Consider the following 6653-nt stretch of genomic DNA (forward strand, 5'->3'; position numbering starts at 1 on the left):
AAGCCTTGTTCTGATGTCATTCCTGCAATTTTTTTTTTGTTAGGTGCATTTTAGGGATTAGGTTAATCTTAAAATTAGGGTTTCATTAAGTGTAGAAAGAATCAGGTTGTGTGCTTACAGTTTAGCTTTTTTTTAGCGAGAAAGAGGTTAATGTGATGATCTTATATGTTTATTTATTTACTATTTCATGTTTACTCTCTCATCTGTGTGTTTATTATATATATATATATATATATATATGACCTATTAAGAACTTGTGAAGATTACATGATGGATTTAATGGCATGGTTGGAAACTTGTGAGTATAGTTTGAAACTGAATGTTAAAAGTTTCTTTTAGAGGTTAATGCTATGTATCCTCTCTTATCTATTGATGGTTTGTGAAGGTTATATGATGTAATATAATTCCATGCTTGTGATTATGGATTGATTGCAATTGAATGTTAAAATTCAGATTTCATTGACTATACAAATAATCAACCTGTATTTACTTGGAACTAATAACTTGCATCTATATAGGCAGAGAATTTTAATGATAGTGGGTTGTTTGATAATTGATGGGTTGCTTTTCCCCAAGAACAAATTATGGCTTGTTTGATAATTGAATTAGGTTGATAATAGAAAAAAAATTTGTAAGTTCACAGTATCTTTTAAATTTCCTATTGGAATCATACATGGCTTTTTTTGTCATTTCTTACCATGTTTGGTTTCTTTAAATAGTTTTTTTTTTTTGAATTTTTTTGAATTTTTTTCTCAGGTTTGTAAATGTTTATTTGTTTATCCCCATGTTGCACAGTTCAATTATTACATGAAACCCAATAAACTACTGCTTGTCCAGCATATAGATTGCATTCATATAGATTTCATCTCTAGCAACAAACCTAATTTATGCTTAACTTCCATTTTTACAGTGTCATTGCCGAGTACTTCACAATACAGGTGTATTATGGTTTAGGTGATGTTGAGAATTGGAATGACATGCAATTTGGAGGTTATGTAGACTTTTGTGATGGTGAATTTCTATCAGATTAGAACTCATATAGATGGCTAAGGAGATGAAATTGCAAGTGGAAGGTTGCAGTTTTTGGTGGAGGGAAACAAAGAATGCAGGAGTAAGGATGGTAGAAGTGAAGATTGATTCAGATGTGATTACAATGGAAAAGAGTGTTGGCACTAGTAGGAGTATAAATGTCTATGTGAAAGTGACTAATATGGATGACATTGTTGAGGAAGCACCAGAATAACAATTATCAATCCATGTAGATGAAAGAGAAGAAGATGTTGGCATAGAAGATGATGAAGATGAAGAAGATGAAGTTGAGGAGGATATAGGAGAAGCACCAGAACAACCAGGACAAAATAAAAGAGTCCATGTAGATGAAAGAGAAGAAGATGTTCACATGGGAGATGAAGTAGATGAGGAAAGGAATAATGAAGATGGAAGTGATGATTTATGCGACATCCATGACTCCGAGTATAGCTTCCACAGTGAAGGGGAAAAGCCTGAAGTTGCTATGAATGAAAATGATATACCTAGGACAAGTATGGGTCAAATGGAAGAAAATAGTACAAAGGTTGGTGCTGATGATGAGGATGTCCACTCTGAATATGCTGAATTAGATAAGTTACAGTCTTGCTCATCCACGGATGAAGATGAAATGGAGCCAGAAAGGCCTAGATATAGTGAATTCAAAGTAGAGATAGACATGAAGGATCCACAGTTCAAGATTGGCATGAAATTTGCAAGTTTCAAACAATTCAAAGAAGCATTAAAGAATTATGGAATAAAAAATAGGCGTGTGATGAATTTTAGGCCAAACGATGAAAAAAGATGCAAAACTTACTGTAAAAAAAACTGTCCCTTTTATCTGTGGGCATCACTAATGCATAAGAACAGAAATACAATACAAATTAAGTCAAGAAACTTGAAGCATGAATGTACCAGAGATCACAACATTAGGCATGTTAGTGCTCAATGGATAACAGAGCATTACATTGATTAGTTCAGGGCAGATCCAAGTTGGAAACTTGATGGTATCATGCAAGCTGTGAGGACCAACCAAGAGGCCAAAATCAGCAGGTTGAAAGCATGGAGGGCAAAAATTATTGCAATGAGGTATGGAACTTGTCTTTTGTGGGATTTTTAATGGCAGATTAGTTACCCATCAATCTAGGTCTTCTTTTTTAATGAATGATGCATTACTGATCAAATATTTTTTGGTTGTTTTAATTACTTTTTTTATTTATTTATGCATTTCTGCTTGGAATTAGAATGCTTGATGGGGATGAGCACACACAAATGTGTAGTTTATATGACTACATATTAGAGTTTCTTAGAACACATCCTAGTTCAACAGAAAGTTTCAGATGTAACGAGGGTGTGCTCGAAGCCATGTATGTGTGCTTGTCCCCGCTTAGGGTAGGGTTCCTAGCAAGATGCAGGCAGGTTCTATCTGTGGATGGCTACTTTCTAAAGGGGCATTATGGGGGGCAGTTGTTGACAGCAGTTGGTATAGATGCAAATGATTGCATCTATCCAACAGCATGGGCAGTGGTCAACAAGGAGAATTATCAGAACTGACTATGGTTTCTGGAGATATTGGGTGAAGACCTGGAGATATCTGACTCTCACCTTTGGGCTTTCATGAGTGATCGACAGAAAGGAAGTTAAAACAACATCATTTAATTTATTACAATATATGCATTTATTTACCTTCACTATTCATGCCTATCCAGCTTTATGTTTCCATCATATACATCATACATCATGTGTACTAGATACGATTTTCAGTTAGTGACTGATATTTGGTTATGTTGTTCATGGATTTTTTTCCTCACTTAATCTTCCCCTTAATATGTTTGCTGGTGAATGGTAAATCTAAAAACAAAACTGACTTTAATGGGCCTCCAAAATGCAATTGAAGAATTGTTCCCATATAGTGAATATAGGTTCTGTGTGAGGCATTTACATACTAATTTCAGGAAAAAATTTAGAGGCAAAGCTCTTAAGGACCAGTTGTGGTCTTGTGCTAGGTCCAGTTATATACCTGCATTTAACCAAGCTATGGATACTCTCAATGTTATGTCACCCGATGCACATAGGTTGATGAAAAACATGGATCTTGTTCATTGGAGTAGGTCATACTTTAAGTCAAAATTTAAGTATGACATGTTACTCAATAACCTATGTGAGTGCTTCAACAGCATAATTCTTGTGGCTAGAACCAAGGGCATAGTTAGCATGAATGAAATGATACGAACACAACTTATGACTAGAATCCAAAAGAGAAGAGATGCAATGAGAAAATGCACAACAGAACACTGCCCTAAAATTCTCAATAAGTTGGAAAAAGCTAAACAACTTAGCTGGTCATGTAAGACAACTTGGGATGGTGGTGATAAATACCAGGTTGTATGTAAGGATGGTCAGTTCATTGTTAATAAAGGTGAGAAATCATGCACTTGTAGGAAATGGCAAATTGACGGTTATCCCATGTCCTCATGCAATATCATCTCTATATTACAACAAAAAGAAACCTGAGGACTACTTAGATGATCTTTATAGAGTCAGTACATTCCTAGCAACTTATGACTATATCCTACACCCAACCCAAAGCTCCAATTGTTGGCCCAAGAGTGCACAAGGTCCCATGATACCACCTGATCCAGCAAACAAAAACAGGAGCAAGAAACCAATTCTTAGGAGAAAGGATCCAACTAAAGAAGTTGCTGGCTTCACAAAGGAAAAAGTCAGCAGAAAAAGGATCACAATCAAATACAGCATCTGCGGGGTTGTAGGACATAACAGAAGATTCCATGGAGTGCAGTAAGTAGTGGTTTATAATGCACTAACAAATTTGATTGAATCTTACTTTCTGTGAATTTAACTAAATATGCATTGTTTATGTGTACAGAACCAGAGTCATACTAGGGGGACACAGGCTACAGTCAACTTTTTATTACTAACCGAGAACTTGTTATATTAAAGTATTTCTCAAGTGTTAATAAATTAATTATGATGCCTTAATTTTGAATTAAATAGGGAGTTAGCACCCAACAAGAACCCATGGAGAACATTGATCCTCAAGTCTTACATGACTATTTCATTGAGGTATGTGCATTATTTAATCTATAACTGATATTACAATTGTTAATGGTCTAATTCATTGTTAATGACAAGGTTGCTTAAATGAGGGACAATAGTGAAGCTAGGGTTCCAGATGGTAAGCCAAGTGTTTCTCAGGAACCACTTTCACAGGTAATTTTGCAAGATTGCAGTGTGACTATTAAAATGATATATATGGTGGCAAGTATTTTACATTTACCTTGTATATCTAAAGGTAATTAATATACCTGTCAACATCCATGGAAGAGCACCACCTGTAACTTCAATGGCACAGGTATTCTGCAAAAATTATTTTCATTGAGTTGTTGGAGAGAATTCCACATAGTTAACTAAATTTTCTTTTTCTTGTGCTATGGAATATTGAAGTCCCTTCATGTGCCTGTTCAAACTATACCAAGCCCTTTTAATCAAAGGCAGAATCCTCAAGTAGATGGAAATTTAACAGCTCCAGAAAATTCAAGGGTATGTGACAGTCTCTTCACACAACAATACAACAATGAAAATTTAAAATGTAAAATATCTACCTTTATTTTTAACAAAACCTAGGGTTACATACCTATTCACAACCTCTTAAAGCCACCAACATCAGACCATAATCCTACCACAGATGTAACTAAGAAAACTTCATCAGTTTCACAGGTATGCATCAATTTAGTTAAAAAAAAAATTTCATAACCCTAGCTACCTAATGTTGTTCATCAAAGAACTAAGTACCTGAGGCTTCTTTGAACATTACAGGTCAATAGCAGAATTGAAAAACCTACCTCCACACCTTCAACTCCAGCTGCAACAAGAGGACTTGCAAGGCAATATCTATCCAAATCTCAAGCAAGGAAGCAGTTTCAAGCAAGACCTCTTGTGTTTCGAGGAGAAATGCTGCAGAAAAATTCTAAAGATAACAGCAAAGTGGGTGGTAGGGAGAAAAGAAGGAAGGTGTAGCTTCCACCAGATCCTGGAGGAAGCAGTGGGTCTACAAGACCATAAAAACACCCTCAAAAGAAGTGATGCTTCAAATTTTGTATTTTATTTCTAAGTTTTCAATGCTGCCTGAGACTAGTGGGACCTTGTCCAATTTGTTTTGTCTAAACTTTATCAGGTTTCCCATGTGAAAACTAGACCATGTAATGAAAGTAACCTGCAGGTCTATAGCAAACAAGTTTATGTGTGCCCAGTATGTGATATGCACACCAATTTTGTATTACTCCTATGCTTATGAAAAAATGAAAACTTTTAAATATTAAGCTCCTTTCTTGATTTCTTCATTAAGTATTCCATTGTTTAGTATGTTATGAAAACTAATTGAAGATTTTCACTCAATAAATGGTTAGTTCATTATAACGAAGCTTATTCAGTGGAAAATAGAATCTTAATAAAAAATTAATCAAAAAAGAACAACAAAGAACACTTAAACCAAAAAGTTCCATTCTCATTCATATCTTTCTCTCATGTATTCAACTCTCGGCAAGATCAACTGTTACCCAAAATAAAAAAAGGCAAAACAAAAGCTAAAACAAAATTCTGCATACCGAGACTAAAGCCTGCTCTCCACAATCTTCAGTAAAGCTTGCCCTTGCTCTTGCCCTTGCCCTTGCCGCAAGATGATCTTCTCTTCTCTCTCTCACACATGCTCGATCGGGTGGAACTTTCTTGTTGCAGTGCCTTGCTTGCTTCCTCCTTCCTCATTGCCTTGCTCGCTACCCCACCGGTGAAGGATGATCTCGGCGGTGAAAGAGGGATTTGCCCGTGAAGAATCCCTAATCTCGGATGGTAAAGGATCAGGATGTGTGTGGGGTCTCTCAAGGAAAAGGAAAGTAGCCTGATGACCTTGGTGACTTGGATTAAATTGCTTACATGGCTGCTGATGTGTATTTCCATATAACCTTGGTGATGTGTCCAAGCCAGCATGGCTTAAATTTCTTTAATTTAATGGATGATGTGTAATTCCGGTGGCCAGCTCAGCAAAAATTCATCGAAATCTCATGGGTGACCTCTCGGTGAAAGAAAATCAATGTAGGATGATTGAAAAGAAATTGATTGAAATTCAATGAGCAAAGTGAAAAACAACCATAGTGTAGTGGCCTACTAAAATTTTTACCCCATTAGTAAATGTCTAATTTATTCTAACAGTTATGAAATAGGCATCAACATATCACAATAATAGTTCTAATAGCGAAAGAAGAATATGTGTCAATAAATGTTTGATTTATTCTGGCAGTCATAAAGTTGCATTGGAATAAGTAGTTTATTAGTACAGAATTTGACCGCCATTGTGAATAAATGTTGGTAGTTTTTTTTTATTTTGTTTTTTATAGCGTGGATACAAACATGGTTTGGAACCTTGTAAAGAATTACCATTTTATGGTTGGAGATGGGTCCCAATAAAATGGACTTTGAGGATATTTTCCACTTAGGGATGTAGAGGGCTTCTCCAATAGTGTTGAACTACCCAACACTCTTAGGATGCGATTGAATTGAGGGAAAAGACAATGTTAGAATGGGAAAAACTTTTCCATGTTATTGTATACCTA

The sequence above is a fragment of the Dioscorea cayenensis genome, chromosome 4 (genome assembly GCF_009730915.1).
Source record: "Dioscorea cayenensis subsp. rotundata cultivar TDr96_F1 chromosome 4, TDr96_F1_v2_PseudoChromosome.rev07_lg8_w22 25.fasta, whole genome shotgun sequence".
In the NCBI taxonomy this organism is placed as follows: domain Eukaryota; kingdom Viridiplantae; phylum Streptophyta; class Magnoliopsida; order Dioscoreales; family Dioscoreaceae; genus Dioscorea; species Dioscorea cayenensis.